A 21,218-nucleotide genomic window follows, 5' to 3' on the forward strand; every position below is an offset into this window, starting at 1 on the left:
GAGCCAGTTACATCCAAATGAGAGAGTTGATGACATCATTCACTCACTATTTCTTTTGTATTTTATTATATAAAATATTTTTATTTTCTCGTCATTGTCATGTGAAATGAAGTTTCATTCCTCCCTGAACACGTGGAATTCCATTATTTTTAACATTTTGTGCTTCAGGCAATGAGGTCCTAATCATCAAATTCGTAAAAATTGAAATACTGTATAATTCTCATTTGGATGTAACTGGCTCGTTCATATAGCTATTTTGTTGAAAATAAGTGAAACTTTGAAATGTCATAACTTTCTTATTTTACATCCGATTTTGATGAAATTTTCAGCATTGTGCTTGTCTGATTTTTCTCTATTGATTTAAATCAACATTTTTCTGAGGTGGACTTGACCTTTAACCTCCCTCAATACCCCATTGTGAATAGATTACTTTTTGGTCCTGTTTAAAGGTAAAAGAGAGTAGTTGCAGCAAACAATTATTTCATAAGAATGTCTTTTGAAAAAAAATCAAGTTTATTGTCAAAATATTATCATACATCTAGATCTGGTACATAAGTGTAAACTTATCTTTGTAAAATCATGAAATCTTAGCTCAATATTGATAATTCTGTGGATCACTATTGAACACAGGAAAGCATATGCGGGACAGTGTATTAATACTGCTTTGAAAAATACTAATTTTCTCATTTCTCAGCAATTACACATTGTCTACCAGAGCAAATTGGCACATATTTTTTATTTCTACATAAAAACACTTTGGTGGTAATTTCATTTGGTTCCGTTTGAATACATTTTGAGATCGTTAACCACAACTTGTATATGTTATCAGACAAAGCATGAAGAGGGATGAAGCTCTCTACAAGTCTAATTAAGAATTCCAGAATCAAACATGAAAACATGACTGAAAAATCATCACCCAGTAACATCAATCTCTCTTCTTAAACCAACTTGTCTCTGCATTGTCTATGATATTTCTATTCATTTGATCTGAGCCTTCTTGTTAAATTTTGAAATCAATCCCAAGGTCATCAAGGTTCGTTGTTTACTTTATATATTAATCCTTTAAATTCAATGAATCGTGAATTAAGATGACTTGCATTCTTATAAAGAAATAAGTCAATAGAACAGCCATAGATAAGCTCTGAAATGTCATGTGATCACTGAAGCATGTCTAGAGAAAGAAAGAAGTGCAAACAAATCCTAATTAAGAGTGTAGGCCCTATAGACTACATAGACGATGGGTTTGAATATGTTATTGCAGTGATATTTTAGTTATGTCATTACTCAACGTCATTCCGATAGCCAAGGTATTAAAGCTCTTACAAACTCCTTTCCCCACCACGCATATCACACCACTTGATGTTGAAATAAATCTATAAAGGAAGTAAACAAAAGAAATAATACTAATGTGTAGCTACCTACGCCACCGTAATTATAATACCGAGTCTGCAATCTTGCCTGAACTATCGCTACTGCTCTTGAGATATAAAACTGTATGGAATGAAAAAAAATATGTCAACTTTCCTCTTGAAAAGCTCGGCAAATATTTGCTAATGAACAATTATTTTCCAAAGCCTGATTCTGAAAGGAGAGAATAAAGGCGAAAAAGGAAAACAATAAAGAACTGTTGTTCAAGGCCCTATCCATCATTTTCTCATCTAGATCAAAGAACAAATATAAAGACTTTGTAATGCGTGAGTAATACAAGCCCAAATCTAAGCACTTAAACCATGCAAATCAATGCAAGGGAGAGATGTGGAGGGGGGGGAAATGATCAGAAAATGTCCAGCAGAAATGTAAACCGAGAAGGGTGATTTAATGGTGGTAGGAGCGAGAGAGAGAGGGAGAGGAGGGAACGAGAGAGAAGAAGAAAATAGGGAAAAAGACAAGAGGGTTTAGTGGAATTTCTTTAGCAATGCCTTGTAGGCATGCGAAGAGCTTGAAATGAGGTCAGCTAAGCCCCTCTGTGCACCATGTGTGATGGTTGAAAGGCGGGTCTAAACTCAAGACCGTGGTGATGAAAGATCACAAGCTACGCGCAGTCAAACATCCAATCAACAAATCATCCCAAAATTCAAACGGGCCAGTGAAAATTTGGATTCCAACAGATATTACAATTGTGTTGGTAGGACTGATTTAATGAGAAACGGGCTAAGGATCTAGGTATGGGTTCGTCAGGTAGGATGGTCATCGCAGGGTTAATCAGAAGAAAGAGATTTAATGACAAACTGATGGATTTAGAGAGGGTCCACTCGGCCATTGCCAACGCTGTTAGTTTAACCTTTCCAGAAGTACGCTAATTCTCACTCTGTCAGCAGGGGGGCATTCTACCGCCCCTCTCAAGGTCTTTTATGCGCATTAATTAAGACGGGATAGAATTACCAGCGCTTTCCTATCAACAAGAAGAAAAAGGGCGCCTTAATGCTGACATTTGGTCTTTGTTTTCACAGGAAAATGAAATTATGTGGACGAGGAGTGATCATCGAGTTGGTCTCTCTCTGTACCCCCATCATTCTAGGGAGAGTAATTTGTGAGCGAGATTAGATGAAGCTGTTTGTCATTAGTGGCATAATACCAGCCATAAATCTCAAAATACTGATACTGCCATTTGTTAACGATGGCCACTGATTTGAACATGACAGAGGGAACGACATGCCTGCAGAGATTAACAATGATCGCATCCTGGGCAAAGTCCACGGCTTCCAGTGTGTCACTATCCAAGCCGACAAATAAAATTAAAGAGGAGTAGGATCAAAGGGAAGAGATAATCCCATCCCAATAGGTGTAGAGATTATAATGTCCTCCTCCCATCAATCCCGTTTCTAACGATAACATGTTCTATAATGTAACATGGGTGGTAGGGACAGGACGCCTGAGGAAGCAGACTAGAGCAGTCATCGCTCAAAGTCTTCTCTCCTCCCCCCCCCCCATGACACCTAACCCTGCACTCACAGCATGTCATTTCCACAAGAGCAGAGTTCCCCGCTGTGCATCAGCACGATAGCTAGCTACCCCGTAATCTAAGCCGGAGAAGCGGAGCGAGCGCAGCCAGCCAGCCAACTAGTCAGCCTCACGAACAGGCTAGCTACGCAGAGAGCAGTGGAGGGACAGGCATCCGTAGCAACAGCAGACCTGGCAGAGACTCTAGCCAACAACCCTCTTGATTTCTCTCTACACAGTAAAAACTAAAAACTTTGTTTAAAAAATTTATACAACGCTGTTCACTGTATGAACATTAGCGGTCATTATTAAACAGTTCAAGCGACCATGCTTAATTATTGAAGATTTAATGTCAACCATTGAGCTTTAAGATGTCAAACACATGGGTTAAACCGTTAACTACTACTAGTAGTAGTAACAACTGTAAAGTTCATATAAATGTACATATACATGTACATACATGTAATATACAAGTAGTAATTAGCCTTGTGTACAAATTTTAAGCAACATTTTTAGTTACTGTGTAACCCTCCAATACTGCTTCACGCCAAACTGCGTGAATGAGTGAGAGGAGTTGAAACAGAAGGAAATACAATCCTAAAAGGCAATTTTACTTCAATTGGGGGTTCAAGTGCTGACGAAGTGGAATACAATATTTATATACGAGACTTAGTTTTTTGTAAGGTCCCCAAGATGCCTCTTTTCGGAAAGTTCCATATTTTCACATTAAATGAATATACTGACAAAAGATAGATATGTAACTACCCAACAACATAGGCAGGCCTTATTGATAAAAAATTAAACTAACATAGTCATTCATAAATAAACAACCTTTATTCCAGAATGTGATAAATGACATGAAAAATTATTTAAACAATTAACTGTACATGTATAGGCCGGTACCGACAGGCCTAAATGTCTTCTAAACCAGTGAAGAAAACTAGCCTACTTCCCTTGCTATATTGAGAGTGTGTTTTGACATTTCACTCCTACTAAAGGTTCCTATTACAGCGCAGCTCAGAACGCCACCTTTGTGCTTGGAGCGTATCTGGAGCCCGTAACACGATTCCCGCTTAGCTACGCCGCATACTAAAACCAGACGACCACAGTGAGGGGAATACCAACACTCAGCAGGCTAGGTTCGATTGAGGCTGATCCTGCGTGCTTGTTCAACGTGTGAGTCACATCTTATGGGTTTCCCTCCACAGTCCCAGTCCTTCATTTCCATGTCAGCAAGCCTGTCAAATCGTCATCGTCTTGGCTGATCAATCTGTCAACTTCACTTCGCAATGTCACTAAAAGCATACTCTTTTTTTTTTGCCTTTTTCGCCTTGCATCAACATTTACAATAAGACTACAAACTATAATACATGCCACTCATATTCATCCCACACGCATCGCAGCCAGCAAATTTTCATGTTTGTTTTCCTAATTACAAAAGCTTCATATTAAGTCAGACTATCAACTCGGGATTTCAAATATTAAATTCCGCCCTTTGTTATCACAATCTTTCATTAAAATCCCTCCCGATCTCTTACATGCAATCAATCAATCAATCTTTACCTTTATCAGAAAGAAAGAAAGCCCATTGAGTTTGGGTAGTTAGAAGCTTTGTAATAAATCTTGGGGTTTCCAAACCATTTAACAGACCAGATAATGGCCTTCATACTGGAAGATATATTTTACCAGAAGGTGATTAAATCTCGCTAGAAAATCTACTTAAAACATGGCAACTCTATCAACTGGTAAATTACTACATACAAAGCAATACATCATTACATGCACGAAAATTATGTGAGCATTATACTTGAGGTTTAGTGAGAAAATGTATATATTCTAATTTAGGCAGATAATTTTCCAAATCACAGCACAGTAGAAATCACCAAATCACAATATTGTATTGATTGCTTAAAATCAAAAGGCATCTATTTCTTACTCATTTTTACAACAATATTGTATACAAAGGCATTGATCTTTTCATTCCTTTTGTCACAGATGATAAAAGCAAGTATGTCTATATTGTCTGCATAAGAATGAGGAATAGCATTCACATCTCAACAATCCTAATATGGTTTTCATTTTGTATGTATCTTATTTTATGGAAAATTGGAAAGGGGGATTGGATTACATATATATTTTTTCAGCAAAGTAAAGCAATTTCCTTTTTTGTAAGATAAAACAGATCATAGAGTCAAAATGGCAATTGTTTTTACCTATAAGAATAAAATCGATCTTTTCTACAAATATTATTTTAATCATGTTTAAAGAGTTTGATGAAAGAGGCTTCAATAACATTTCAGGAATAAAATATTTAATTAGAAATGAAATATTAAATTGTAAATTGTGATGAACAAAAAAAAAATCCTGTTAGCTTTGTTAGAATAAGTGAATGCTAGGGTTCAATAACACAAAGCTTTGCAAATACTAGTAATCATAAAACTGCTTTTCATAACTGATTGTACGCTGAGGTTCATGCAATCAATCATTAAAAAAATTGTTCTATGATTAAATGCTCAGTTTTGTGTTACAAGCCTCAGATGTTTCAAGTAGACAAAACTATCTATCAAAATAAAAAAATAACATGACAGAAGAATATATTTAATACTGTTGGGGGTAAATCCAAATTTAAAAAATATATATATATCAAAATTTAACTTTTCAATCTAGATTGAAAATAGTGTTTATTCATCAGTAACTAACTTCACAATCCCTACTGATCTGTAAGATTTTCGATTCATGTTTCAAGTATAATACTAATTCAAGTGATCTATTTACCTGTAATGAAGATTCTCAGGAGCTAAAGGTGAAGTCAGGGTTCTTGTTTCTTGATCAGCCACAACCTGCTATTTATTGGTCCAATCTAAATGAAGAAATAAATAAAAGAAATGCAATGATAATACTCAAAGAATTATCAACTTCAAAGCTCATCTTAAATGCCCAATGATAACTACTTCTTAAATTTAAGACTTACATTCATCCAAATGTAATCCCCCCATTCAGTGGGTCACTAGTAAACAAGTGAAAGCATATATGGACTTGGATACAATGCTGAAACACTAGAAGGATATTTAACATGCAAAATGTATTAGGAAAGCATAAGCAGAAATATCAATATTTGATGTAAACCTTAATACGAGAGAAGAATGCTGGATGCCTCCTTCAGCACAGAGCCATAACTGATATCAATCATATCTTTTTTTCTGATGAGCATGCATTCTATAAAGAGAGCAAAAATGGCTGCTTAATATGAATGCTGCTAATCCTATTATGTGATGGCCAAAGTATAGAGAAATATTCATATTCTCTTGAGATATATCTCTCCAAGTTAACCACCGGCCTTGGACTGGATGATAAATAACAATTTTCCACCATACCAGTATAATCTAGAGACAGGAACCACATTCAATGTCAACACATTCATAGTTCTGTTCTTGGTTTGTTAAACTTGCTTTAAAATTCACAGCTCTGCAAGGTAATTAATAAACAAAATGTAATTTCTATTTTACTACATTCACGTAGAGAGCCATCTTCCAATTCTTTCTCTCTCTTTCCTTTCTCTCTATCTGTGTGTCTCCTCTCTCTGTCTCTCTCTCCCCTCCTCATTTTCTGTCTTAGTCTTTCCATTGCTTTTCCTGTTTTTATTCCCAAAATCACAACTCATACTAGGATCTTTTTCATAATTCAATATCTTCCCCTCCTTACTTCCCCATTCTCTCTCTCACACTTAACACATCCCTCTTTCTACCCCCTTATTGAGAGTGCCCACAAAATTATTCATCCCATATATTTGATATGTCTGACTGTTTGTCAAACAATCCATGATAAATACTAAATAATAATACAAATACCAATATTTCTATAGTGCCTTATTTCAAAAGATAAAGCGATATGCATCTGGAGTGCATATCAACCTTACACAGCAGGAGGATATGGTCACCTGTCTTGCTATCTACAATGAATTAATCTTTACAAGACGTGAGAGGTGTGAAGAGGGTTTACATCACTTCCGGCTCAACAAAGGTTAGTGGGACACCGTCAAGACATTCTCAGACACAGGGCTCATTAAAAAAGAGCATCACACTTTTTTTCGCTTTGGCTCAAGTTTACACGAATTCAAACGAATACGAACGGTGACTATTCCAATCACAAAATTGACCAAATCACGATTCCCTTTATATTCCGATTTCCGATCATGTTTCACGACATATTTCCATACTTTTGAATAAAATTTGCCTACCTCCACATCTGCCTAACTCTCACTCTGATTAAAAATTTAATCACATATTTTCATTGTTGTGCTGACTTGCAATACAAGCATTGTTTTATGACAGGGTAGCAGACAGACAGACAAATGGAACGGTGTAGAAAGAATTTATGAATTATGTAAGACATTAAGTGGACTTGTTTTATCAGAGATGAAAATCAGTGATTAGAGATTGGTGACCTCTCGTCTACACCCAATACAGAGACAAGTCTCGACTTCTAATACAGAGACTGCAACAGAGATCAATGATCATCCATAATGCAGACCTTTCCCCCTCCTCCTCCTTCCTAATCCCTGAATATACAAAATATTTTTTTTAAGTTACACTGCTTCTTACTTAAATGCCGATATTATGTCATATATTCATTGAGAATATGGAGTAGAATGCTCGCACAATACGTACAAGGGTTCAATATTGGAACATCATACTATCATTTTAAAACGCCATGTCCTGAAACGATTCTAAGAAAGTTCCTGTTCTCAAAAATCATACCAAAATAAGATCACGTTAATCTCCCCAACGAATCTGGTCCATTCTTTGGTCTCGGCCCTAGCTTGCATTTGATCAGGCCCATCCTTAATTTGGCCCAGGACCTGGACTGTAATCTCAAGTCCAAATCAGAGATGAATACTCACAAGAAAGCCAAGGCTACAAGTTCACGCCATCACAGGGGTACGGTGATGGGAGACCCTCAGCAGGCACACGAGACAATCAAATAAAGAAAAACTTGTTATCACAATCATTTGAACAAGCCTGGTCAACTATTGTGACAAGCGTCGTCGTGTTGCCGTTGACATTGTATTAATTGATGGCATTCCTTCTCAAAAGCTCATCTTTTTTCATGAGGCTTTCCTGTATAAAGTGTCGATGATAATCACAACTGATAATATAAACATTGGAATGGAACAACAAGCAGGCTATTACTAAGGAAAATGAATTTAGAGTGGAGATAAGCCAGGTCTGCCCATTACCGCACATCGCAACATGTACGGCCGGCCTGGAATTGTTTTCTCATTAATATTCATAATTTGTTTGATGAATTGCTTTTCACTCAAGCAAAAAACAAAGGAAGGAAATGAGAGGAAACAAGATAATACATAAAAGCACTTTACAGCACGCTAATGGAGATGAGAAAAATGCAAATTATCTAACTAATGGAGAATAAGATGAGAGAGCGTTATTCATTTGCAAGTATAATGAACTAGAACAACAAAACAGGAAAAAAAATTGGTTGTGAAAGATTAATGCAAGCTTCTTTCCTCTGTTCAAAGCTGAATAAAACATTTGTCTTTCTGGAATTAATTTACACTTGTCAATAAACCGCAACCCTGGGAAATTGATAAGATATGCAAATGTCAGAATTTGATAGGTTAGATGGATCAAATTTTCAACAGTGTTTTAGCGAAGCACAGGCATTTATATGGATTGCGCTTGCATATTCCGGGAAAGCCAGCAGAAACCCTGCCTGCCAAACGAACTGCTAAATTACGCTGTTTTTAAAAGTTATCATCTTACTAATTGTGTTTCTGCAAGCGAGCAATTTTGCATGATTTTTTTTTCCATCGGTGAAGAGCATAATGTAGGATGCCACAGGGTTGTTGCAGAGTTTCTCTTACATGGTGTATGCAATAACAATATATAAAGAAAAGAAAATAGTTTCTTCTCATAGTTGGAGCTTACTCTCTGACATAACAAACAAATGTATTCTACAGTGTCAACAACACAATGCTACAAGGCGAATCATAAAGTTTTAACATATTTTCTTCTGGTCTGTGAATAAAAATCAAGGCGCACTTCAACAAACACCCATTAATCTTAAATTCATTTTATATTCATGAAATCCGATCCAATCTGCACGTTGACAAAAAAAAATTGTGCGAAATCTTACGGTGACGTAAATACAACAGAGTGAGGGTAAAATGGGGAAAAGGGGATTAACAATATTGACCACAAATACTTACTATCTTCTCAACCCTCCACGGTTAATCAAAGGCAAATTCTCGATAAATAGAAAAAAGCGAGTCGTCAAATTAAGCAGGCAATTTCTGGAAAGGTATATACGAGGGATTTCTGCACAAACTACTGCTTGGATATTGACTTTTGATGAGCTCAAATCTCTCATTTTTTTTCCTTTCTTCTTAAATGCGGATTTGTTGAACTTCATTTGACCCATTCTCTAAAACCAATCCTAAAATAATATCATCTTCTCCAAGTTTTTTTTTCTTCTCAATATTACTACTTATGAACATGATATCAAAGGTGGTCTTGTTGCTATGTTATCTATTTGTGAAAGATATCAATCGGTTTCTTTTCATCTTATCTGATTTAGAAGACAGGATCTTATGAGATCAGATCATCTTTACTTTCACTTTACAAACCCTCCCTTATCCTTAACACAACAACCATTCTTAACTGTTCTCATAAAACTTACAAATTAGCACCAAAAAACAAGTGAGATAATTCATAAGAACTCGTGAAAAGACCAAACTAAGATCCAGAGCAGAGAAATCTTGATTACATTTTAAAAGGAGAGGCCACATCACTTCAAACTTATTCAACAAATTTTTATCTATTTATTCAACTATTTGATACAAAAAATTTATAGTCAGGGAACAATTGTGCTTATATTCCTTGATAGCAGGTGTTTTTATACCCACTAGATATCAGAAAAAACCAAATATTTCGCTGGTGTGAAAGCAATTTCCCCAAGATTAAAGTGATGGTCCGGGCTGAAAATATTTATATCTTAATACATAAAGTAGAATTCACTGAGCAAATGCCCAAAATTTCATCAAAATCAGATAACAAATAATAAAGTTATTGACGTGTAAGTTAAGCAATATTGAATATTCTTTAGGTAGGCTGATGATGTCACATCCCCACTTACTGTTTTCTTATGTTATTACATAAAATCGTAAGTTTTTCATTATTTCATACTTTGGTGAAAAATATGTCCCCCTTATTATGAAATAAGTTGCAGCAATAAATATCTAATGCACTAAATCAGTTGTCAATCCAATTTTTCTATTTCTTGGAGGAAAAATTTGAAAAAACCTAACTTCATATAATAAAATACAAAAGAACAAGTGGGGATGTGACATCATCAGCCCACCTAAAGAATATTCATGACGAAAGCTATAAATACTTTCAGCCCGGACCATCCCTTTCAATACCTTCAAACATACAAATATTTTTGAAGGAATTTCTCCAAGGCATCAGAGATATTTGCAGTTTGAAAGTAAAACACAAGAAATTGAAAAGAAGCCCTTTTTTTGTAGGAATGCAAGATTCTTGTCACTGGCTCGTAACTACATGAACTCTATCAGATCCAGGTCGGTGTGAACACACAAACTGAATCATCAGGTATTTTGGGGACTGAACACGAAGGCACCTATCGGGATACCAAAGAACAGACACATACAAAGTTTATAAGTCCCTTGATGAGAATTCAAATCAAATGGAAATTTTTCAAAGTGTACGCAAAGCCTGAAGGTATCCATAGGCTCTCTATCGCGATGATATTATGAATTTCAAGGGCATACAATGATGTCAGAGCGTTGATCCAGACATTCTCTGTCATCTCCCCCTTGTCAACTAGAAATAAAGCAGCTTTACTAAAGGCTTTACATCCGGACTGCCCTGGGCACAAACTATGCACCGCCAACCTATACAACAACAGAGAGATGTACACAAAATATTTCAAAATCTAGAGAATTTTAAGTTTTTTTATTTCTAATGTCAAATGACCTAACTCTCCTCTCCAGATACCATGTCAAGTTGAAAAATGCGTAGCCAGTGGTGTATGTAGGAAAAACAGCACCAAAGGCAAGCAGTAGAAATGCACCCTCTCAAACATCTAGAGCAGAGGGTTCCTGCTGAAATCATGTCTTTTTAAACTTTTGCTGTGATATCTTTAGGGGTTTTTTTCTCCTGGATTGGGGAAATGTTTTAGTGGGTATACAAAGTGCTGAAGTGTTCACAGGTTTGGAAAACCCGTTTGTTGCATATGCATAGGCCTATAGAATATATTTGAGCGCCCCCCCCCCCTTGGCAACTAATGGTTATTATTAACAATAAAATGCTAAAATCAATACACTAAACACCAATAATCAATATACTTGGGTGTCCCTACAACTCATTAATAATTAATACATTACTCATTAGTTTTTATAACATGTAGGCATGTGGAGAATAAGATTGATTAACCTAATTAATATTTCTAAAAGAAATCACGAGTTTAATAAAATTGAATGCCCCTCCCGATGGAAAATTAATTAAATAATAATAAAATACTGATTAATTAATAATAAATCGTGATTACCAGGTCCCTTGGAGTGTACTTCAATGTACTAATGTTTCACAAAGCATCTTCTCAGTGATTTTCACTCACAAACTTGCTCTGCGCCAATCAGATGCAAGAATTTCAGTAGCTTATAACAAATGTCAGTGAAAATCACAGGCTATTTGTTCCATGAAACGCTTCCTGGCTTTGGCATTTGGGACGGTATGGGAAGAGGGTACTGTAGGTATCATACAATGATTGAAACATCTTGAGTTGTTTGGTATGTTGTGGGGCATGTTGAGATGTATGTAATAAACTTGATTTGATGCGAGTGGTATGCGTGGTATTTAGCTCCGGTGGTGATTATCTCTCAACAAGATGACTCTCTTACCATACCCCGTTCATATATGATAATCAATCACCATAATTATGATGAAGATGTGAAGTGCTTCATCTAGAAACTCATCATCTATAAGCTCGTCAAGGTGCTACATACTCTAAAACTGCCCCTAGACCAATAAAAACCAAAACAAAGCAAAGAAATTTCTCTAGAATATTAATTTTTGATTATCAAATATATCAAGAAATGAAGATTATAATCAGATTAGTTTTTAAGGTGTGAACAGCCACCCTGCCATCCTATCTGCATGGAGATGACTGGTTCCATGATATAAATATTTTGTTGAATTCTGGACAGTTGAATGGCTTCATTGGAGTTCTATATAACATCAATCACAAAGCCTAATTGACAGACAGAGGGATATAATTTGGTAGACACCATCTCAAATGATTAGTCAATACCCTCATTAAAGACTCGATATTTCTTCTTGAAGAAATTCATTCGGAGTTAATTAAGAATTGGAAAGCCCATTTCAAACAGCTTTTTGTTTTAAAGTTCAGGTGATGTACTGACAATCAATATAACTTGGACAACATGAAAGTAACTAATAGCCAAGCGGACCAACTTTATTTCAATCATGATATTTCAAATGTTTTTTAATCTCATTTCATTTTTGTATTATTTTTTCAACATCCAAGAATGAACAAAGACCTACGTAAAACAAGCAAAGTACATGCATAAAGAGTAAAGGGACTTGAAATTAAAGAATAACGGCAACGGATTTGCTACTCATAAAATCATAAAAAATAATTTGAATATATAAATTAAGGTTTTTTTTATTTGGTGTAAAATTTAAAAAAATTACAGCTTTCATAAAAATTAAGTCATTTCTGCATCAACTTCAAATTACAAACATACATTAATTACAATTATCCAAATTTTAATTAAAGTAATTGACTTGGATCGTATATTATGACAGAACAAATATCTTCCACGTGCAAAAAAAACAACATTACAGAACCAGTTGAAGTTCATTTAATTAATGTTTTGTTTTCGAGGTTTCAAACACTCTGCTTACTTTGGCAATGATATTAAAAACATTGTTATGAAAGTGAATTTCAAGGAGTAATATAAATGATTACTAACATATGACGATCGGGTAGGATTCTTTCAACACAAACATAAATTGAGGTTAATACACTGTCGATAGGAAATGATGAATGTGGACTTAAAACAAAAGGAACTATTAAAGAAAAGAGCGCGCCTTCTTGGCTACATCATAGGTAAAAAACACCAGCAATAACAAGGCTAGGAAGAAAGTTGGCTTCCGTCATCCGTAGCGCTAATGGGGCGCTTATGATTACTTGCCTTGCCAGTAATTATCATTGTTTTCCTGGTCTTGAAAATGAATTCGGAGTGAGTCAGAACTAGAATTGTGATTGCTTATTTTACAGGAAGCCTAACATTTGCAAGACAAAGTCAAGATTCTCAAGGCTATCGTTGGATTGGAAACTGCAAGTTTCAATAACAGAACTAATAAGTACTTTATCAAACTTACGGAATATAACCTTTTACGCCCTTAGTTGCAAAATGGGTATTTACCATGAGATGAACATAACATGGATAAGAAAAAAAATCGTAAATAGAAATGATTATAGAACATGATATGCTGATAGAATTTACCACTAATTTTGCTTTACGTTAACTTTCACAATTGATAGCAGTATTGCAAAAAATAATAAGAAAGTTGTCACCCAGCTTGTAACCTTAGTCAAGCAAATCTGCAAAAGCGATACAGTACAGCAATGGTAAGAAGGAAATTGATTGAGGAAATCAATGTGGGGGAAAAAAGAAAATAGAAGATCTAGACTATATTTCTTCTAAAAATGGTCAAAATATTATTGCGGCTTATATATATTCAAAAAGAGAGAATGAATTAGAATATAATCAAAGAATGGGGAAAAACAAGGAAAACACTAATGGGAACATTACAAAATTACAGAAATGGGATTCGATTTAGGATTTTTTCATTACTCCCATTGACTAACATTCCTTCAAACATTTTTGTTTACACCATTTCATAAGATGATTTAATGAAGACTTCTTTGAAGTGGTTTGTAGAAATGTCTCAGAAAAAAAGGATCAGAATGAGTTTGTATTTAATCTCTTGTTTTCAAGTTATGCCATTAAAAGAACTTGCATGAGTGAAGAAATACACTTTCAATGAAATATTAAATATATCCATCATGACAATCCACCAAGTGCAATATCATTTTCTATTTCTCAGGGAGACATGGGTTATGTCCCCCTCGTATAACTTATTTCATACCCTAACAATGATAAAATCTTATTTTGCCCTAGAATCATCATTTTCAAAGACGTACATGTATGTACTTCAAACCTCCAGTGCCTTTAATCAACATGCAAAGACAAATGTTTATAGAAACGTGAACATAAAATTCTGAAAAATATGCATTTTGAAAGATGGTTCAGCAAAGAGTGATAAAAAGGTAAGATCGAGTGCAGTGGTGATTAAGTCTCGTGATTATACAATAGGCCATCTTCCAGTTTGGACATATATTGCGTACACTCAAGGTTGATTTTATTTCTGCAGTCAAACTCGCTGATTGTGCGATACATGGTGAGTAATCTTTAAAAGAGAAAACATAGCGATTTAACTGCATTCCCAAATTACGCACATTTTATGTATACATTTTGATTTGCGATTCTTGTTAGCAGTTACATCCCAAGTAATATTTTGATTCAAGGCACCCAAAGTTGACTCATTACAATAATATGTATTCATAGGTAAATTTGAAAGCAATCCCTAATCTAAACATCCTTCTGAAGATCAAAGTTTAACTATCAAAACCTCCCTTCCTTAATCACAGCTCCACACACCACTTTCAGTTTTCTGATTTCCAAGAATATATTTCTGTGGTTTTGACTTGTTCTTCTAATACAAAGAACTCAAACCCCAAATGATCCAATCAACAGTATTCTATCATCTGTAATTAATATTAAACCTCAAACTAGCATAGCCTAAATAAAGTCATCATCATGAAATCACTAATTATTATCTTCCAAGAATTTCATAGAAATCAGTCCTGTATAACAGAGTAATACATTATCCTCATTGACCACGCACACTCTATTTGGGTTAACAAAGAAGACATTGTCTGTTGATATTTCACACAATTTTCTTGACAACACAGATGCACATTTACCCTTCTGAACTGATAAAAAATGAGAAATAAAAAATATTTATTATTTTACGTAACAGAATCAGTTGATAGGCCCAGGCAACTTAGGTTAGGAACCTTGGTGCACTATTGTCCTATGGTAAGGCAATATTCTTATCACCATGTCCCTCGGAGAGGTCCTTAATCCACCAGTCCTCTGGTTGCTTATGCTTTTTCGGCAAACAAGTAAAATAGCCATAGCCACCACAAACAATTACATCCTACCCATACAAAAAAAAAACATTTAATATCGAATATTTATTTTAAAAATTCTTATATTGGCTTGCACAAAGAATTGATACAGTGATCATACCTTTTGTTTTTAAAATCTTACAGCAGGCTGAAAATCTTATCTTCATTGAGAAATTATTAGACTTTATAATGTAAAATGTATCAAGAAAAAATATATATTTTAAGAAAATGAAAGAGATGTTGTTTTTAAGTTGATTATGATTATAAGGATGGATTAAATAGGAAATGTTGAAAGCAAATGCCTTCGGAAAAGAATGAAACCTGAATGATTTGAAAGCAGAAATCTAAAAAAAAATGACATAGCTTAACCATAATATATGGCAATCTAAAATAAATCAGAAAGAAAATTGAATAGGTTGTAAAAAAAAAACAAACATAATCTGTATATGCACATCTCTCGATGTCTCTTGATTTATTGGCAGATTCTTAAAAAGGAAGATGAGAGAGTGAAGGTAAAGGAGCCATGTTCAAATGCAGATCGTTCTATCCTTCAGAATTAGAAGAAAGATTAATAGAAAGACAGGACATTGAGAGAGTGAAAGAGAAGTAGCAATGTTCAAATGCAGATCATTCTATCCTTCAGAATTAGAAGAAAGATTAATAGAAAGACAGGACATTGAGAGAAAGAAAGAGAAGGACCAATGTTCAAATGCAGATCATTCTATCCTTCAGAATTAGAAGATTTATAGAAAGACAGGGCATTTAGGGAGTGAAAGTGAAGGAGCAATGCTCAAAGGCAGATCATTCTATCCTCGAGAAGTAGAAGGAAGATTCACAAAAAGAAAAGACAATGAATGAGTGAAGATAAATGAGCAATGTTCAAAAGCAAGTCATTTTATCTTCCAGAAGTGAAGATTTTTAGAAAGAAAGGGAGAGGAGCGAGGGAAGAAGGAATAGTGTTCAAAGGCTGATCATTCTATCCTCTGAATGTAGGAGAAAGATTTAAGAGAGGACAACGAATGGGTAAAGGAGTATACATTCAAATGTAGAACAAGCTATCCTCTCTCAAAGTAGATGGAAGATTCTCAGAAAGAGAAGGAGATGAAGAAGTGAGAGAAGGTGAGGGAGCAACGTTCAAAGGCTAGGCACATGTCACCGAGCAGAGCAGCTCTGTTGACAAATCCAACAAGCACGGTGACAAACCAGTGGTATGTAACCTTACAGACCTGAATAAGACTATGCCTCTACGCACAGCACACCGATCGGATCACCCGAGACGGGGGAAGTCGGAGAGAGAGAGAACTACTCAAGGGGAGACAACCAAAGAGGGCAAAAAAAAGACGGGAGAGAGAGAGACCGAGGCTATAGAAATCTGCGGTTGGTCTATACACGGTGGATCTCACATTTCTTTTCAACCAGCAACTACCTTTCAGTATGGGGTTCAAGTCTAACTTTCTAACTCACCTGCATAAGGGTAAACCAATCATTATCCAACAACAGACTTGTACCGCCGACGAACCTCCGCTATTTCAAAACTTTTTTTCCAGGTAAATTTTCCTTGAACCGGTGTGATTAGTTTGGATACATCACCACAATGTAAAGGTAGGTATTCCAATGGTTTTGTTAAGTCCATTTGAGGATTGAAAGCGAAAAAGTCCAGAAAGTTGTTATCTCCACTGTATGTAATGTCGACTGCTATCAGATGGCTAGCAGCACGCAATCGCTTCACTCTCTGCCTACTCCTTAGGCAGGGCTTCGGCCATACACACGCTACAAACTTGAGCGGCTCTAAAAAAGTTGATGGGAAATACGAAGCGAGCCGAGAATTGACAAAGGAGAGCGGCAGAGAAAGAGAGGAAAAACAGTAGGACTTCTCCCGTACAGAGATAAAGAACCAATCCACACAGAAATTGAGTTCCCCAATTGGCTAGGTCATAATTGCACTGGCATGTATGTATGTATGTATATACACAGACACTCGGCAAGTCGGCCTATTCCCCCCTGCGGATTGTTGTGTCCTATAGCTCACCCAATCAGCGACAAAAACTGGCGAGCTTATAATTACAGAGACTCCTGGTATGTGCAGAAATGGTAGTGGCCAAGACTAAAGCAAAATGAAACGAGGTCAAGGGCGTCTAATTTATGCAGCCAGTCTCTCATATTTGCACTCATTCTAGACGTGATTGGACAGTTGCAGTATGACTTCAGCCTCAATCTTAGCTTTTTTTTCTCTCTCCCCCTTCTTAGTAGATAGGGACAGGTTGAGATAGCCACTTTCAGGGGAACCAATTAGCATTAGTTTAGGCAAGAAAACTTCTCTCCTCCAGTACTGGTTTCTCTCGTGATCTCTATGGAGCGCATGGATGGCATTGCACTTAGATTTGTTCTCTGGACACATGAGCCTTAACTTTACTTCAACTTTTCATCCATATCATTAATCAATCATTAATGAATGTTTTTCTTGTATGGATTTGGATGTTATATCAAAACTGAAACTGTACTATCTGCATCATTTTTTTTCCCTATTCACTTGTAGAAAATCAAATCTGATTGTGAATCATCCATCTTACAATGGACATTTCTTACTCTAAAAGATAATTCACTGACATTGTTTGTTTTTTTCAGTGCAACTTCTTTTCACATTTAAGGACTCTTTTTAGACATATTTTCCCATCTAACAGGAACTTCAGATATTTAAAGCTATATCTATGTCTAACTAAGTCTTTGCTTTTTCCTTTGTTTGTTTTGGTAAACATGCTGTTTTTGCATCTGCTTTGCTCTCTGTATCAACTGCATGCATGTCTGCATCATCCAGTGGGATAAATTGAGTGTCTTGTGCTACATAGAGTAGCATACTTCTTCCTTCGTTATTTACCAAAGAATATTAAGTAATCATAGTGGGAGTAGCAGCAGTAAATACAGTAGTACTAATTGCTGTAATGTTGCATAAAATTGTAAATGTTAATTGTCATACTTCATCCGAGTCCCCCCCCCCCCCCGACTCGCACTCAATTCTCATCTTATTACTTGCAAACCAATATGCTTTTGTAACCAATTTACATTACAATAACAAGAAAATACATGACTTTCCACTTTGGCATTTGGTATAGCCTTCTTTGAGTTCTTTCCCCAAGTGACAAACAGATTCCAGTCCTTCTGTTACTCAAGACATTGGCAAAGACAGTCTCTAGTTAGCATCAAAGGGACTCACTTGCATGTTAGTACCTCCATGCTTATTCTACACACGATCCATGATACAGGCTTTAAACTCCAATCTACCCTCCCAAACTATGTTCTTCTGATCAGCTGTACTTGATATCCATGGACTAACCATTTTGTGATCAAGTTTTAGGCCAAGTAAAATAAGAAAGTAGTTGATCGTCCTCGCGCGCATCACTTTTGGCCGCCGCATGAAAATTTTTGCTATTTACTATTTTCTAAAAAAAAAAAAAAAAAAAAAAAAAAATTGTGTTGTTTCTCGTCCTCGCCATCTTCCCTTTTAATTGCAGCATCAATTTTCTTGTTATTAACTATTTTTATGGCTGCTGAATAACGAAAGAATTAACAAGATTACTCTGGAATCTCTCTCGCAACTTCAAAAACAATTGCAAAGTCCGATATCGCCGTAATTGCAAGAAAGAAAAAAATTCTGATTTGTTTTTTTATTGGATTTTGAAGATACCATCATAAATTGGCGAGGAAATAAAGTTTGCAAACTCGGAAAAGATCGCGGATTTCTTCATTTTTAGTGCATTTTCGGGGACCCCGCTTACTGAATCTGAACTAATCCGTCGCATGCTCTTGAAATATGGCGCAGATAAATCAATTCTAATGACGTAATTTGTATTTCAGCGGGGTTTTTTTGGTGAGTGATAGCGCCTGTACTTAGATGTGTGTTACGGTGATTGTGTGCTTGTGACTCTGTTGGGAGAACTGCATGTGTGCTTGGATGATGTGATTGACTGTGCTGGCGTGACATGTGAATTTGTGAAATGCATTGAATTTTCTGGCGAGTTTTCTAATGTCAGGAGGCAATGCATCGAATATTCAATGAGGGATTTAATATTCAATATCAATTTTAAAAATAAATAAAAATTGAGCAGTAGTATTCAACATTATGTAAACGAACAAGCACCCGAAAACTGCGATGCGAAACCATACCCAGAGCTACAAATGAGATTGGCTCTGGAAAATTGAACAAGACTCCATGACAATAAAAAAGACCCCCATGCATTTTTTTTACCCTTACATAAATTAAAATGTGTAAATTATTCACTTGACATGAACATTCTGTTTGACAACAATACAGTACCAGTATACATCAGTAATAATTCATCAATAGATTTTATTTTCCATAGATTTCCAATCAATCGTAGATATTTATACATATATAATAATATGTATATATATATTTCTAATCATTTATGATTACTATTGAGCATACATCGATCACATAATTCGAGCTTGACATGGCCTGACAATCATTTGAATAAAAATAGCAAAAAAAATAGTAAATAGTAAGGACCTCCCTCATCACTGATGTAAAAAATCGGACCGAGAAAATGCCTCCGTATTCTTAAAAAAATAGTAAGATAGCAAATAGCAAGGACCTCCCTCATCACCGCTCTCAAAAAACCCGGACGATCAACTACTATCTTATTTTACCTGGCCTTACATTTATCTGCTCTATCCTACCAATCTGCTCAACTATCACATCTCTCCACGATACACCCCCTCAAAAAGGTCAACAATAGAAGTGGAAGGGGGAAAAAAGAGAAAATGAAAGAAAACAGCCTGTTTAAAATGTGTTTAATTAGACATGACCCTTACAAGATGAGGCAACGACTGAGCCTATGGCCTCCTCAATTACATGATCCCTAAATCTACCAGCTTCAACCCTACACCCCTCATACAACACCCCTGCTACCCTCATTAGCATTTTCGGTAATCCCCTCAAAAATATGGTAGCAGCTACGTGACTTCACGTTTTAATTCGGCCCTCTTCCTATACTCCCCCTTTGCTGGAGCTTGCTGTAGGCTGCAGGCCTTATGAAGAGGATAACTTGCTGTATAATATACTCTAGAAACTGGTATATAGGAAAGTATAAAATTTAGAATAAGTTCCATCAGATATAGTCTGAAAAATACTTTGTTTTCATTTGAAGACATTTTTTTTTCTCAAGGAAAAACACTGCACTTCTTAATGTGAAGTCACTTTTTAATACCTGCTTACCAATATGGTTTATAAAGCCCGGTGCATGCACACTGCACAATCTGTTGCAATCCTATTTTAGATAAAATTTGATATGAGCATTTCAACCTCAAATAAATTAATGATCAAATTCTGATTAGTAACCAGTATGAATACTTAAATCAAAATTTTGAGATTCCCTAGAGAAAAAAAAGAAATTTAAACTCCACATCAAATGATGTCATCGTCAGCAAAGTTTTGAAGCTGACTTTACTCCGATAACAAGGCTTACAGCATAGCAGATTTCTGATTTTTGTATTGCTCGCATTACGCCGAACTTCAGACAAAATTATTGAACTTCTTGAAAGTTTCATATTCAGTTCAAACTGCTTTGTTAAGAATTGCATCGCAGTGGGAGCGTGTATCAGGCTTTTGTGATGTTTGAAGCTGTATTGAGTCTTCTTCATATTCAAATTGTATCATAAAATGCACATTGTGCAAAAGATTAATTCTTAATCTTATATTCATGTGGGTAAGATTCATAATTCAAATGTCTCCAGTAAAAAAAAGTTCCAGTCCTTAAAGTATTTGCATATTTTTTGTGTGTTTTTGCATTAAAAAACTTCTCAAATATTGCTAATTGAAACACCTTTCTGATAAACGATACCTCAGTCATAATAAAATTATCTGAAGGGCCTTTTCAATTAAGTAATTATATTAACAGAGAGAGGGCATTCATGATGCTGGTCAATATATGGTACAGACA

General features: G+C 35.5%; 1 protein-coding gene across 3 annotated transcripts in view; it reads right to left on the reverse strand.

Moving 5' to 3' along the window:
- Positions 1 to 21,218, reverse strand: part of LOC121408301 (zinc finger homeobox protein 3-like) — a 115,839-nt gene that overhangs the window by 64,940 nt on the left and 29,681 nt on the right. For 2 of the 3 annotated variants that reach the window (XM_041599714.1, XM_041599717.1), the window contains one exon: positions 5,716 to 5,800. The gene's annotated coding sequence lies outside the window, so the exon portion shown is untranslated. Of the gene's footprint in view, positions 1 to 5,715; positions 5,801 to 16,725; positions 17,741 to 21,218 lie in introns of those variants that run through there. The other variant, XM_041599715.1, reaches the window with a different exon arrangement.

Source organism: Lytechinus variegatus, chromosome 2, assembly GCF_018143015.1.
Source record: "Lytechinus variegatus isolate NC3 chromosome 2, Lvar_3.0, whole genome shotgun sequence".
NCBI lineage: Eukaryota > Metazoa > Echinodermata > Echinoidea > Temnopleuroida > Toxopneustidae > Lytechinus > Lytechinus variegatus.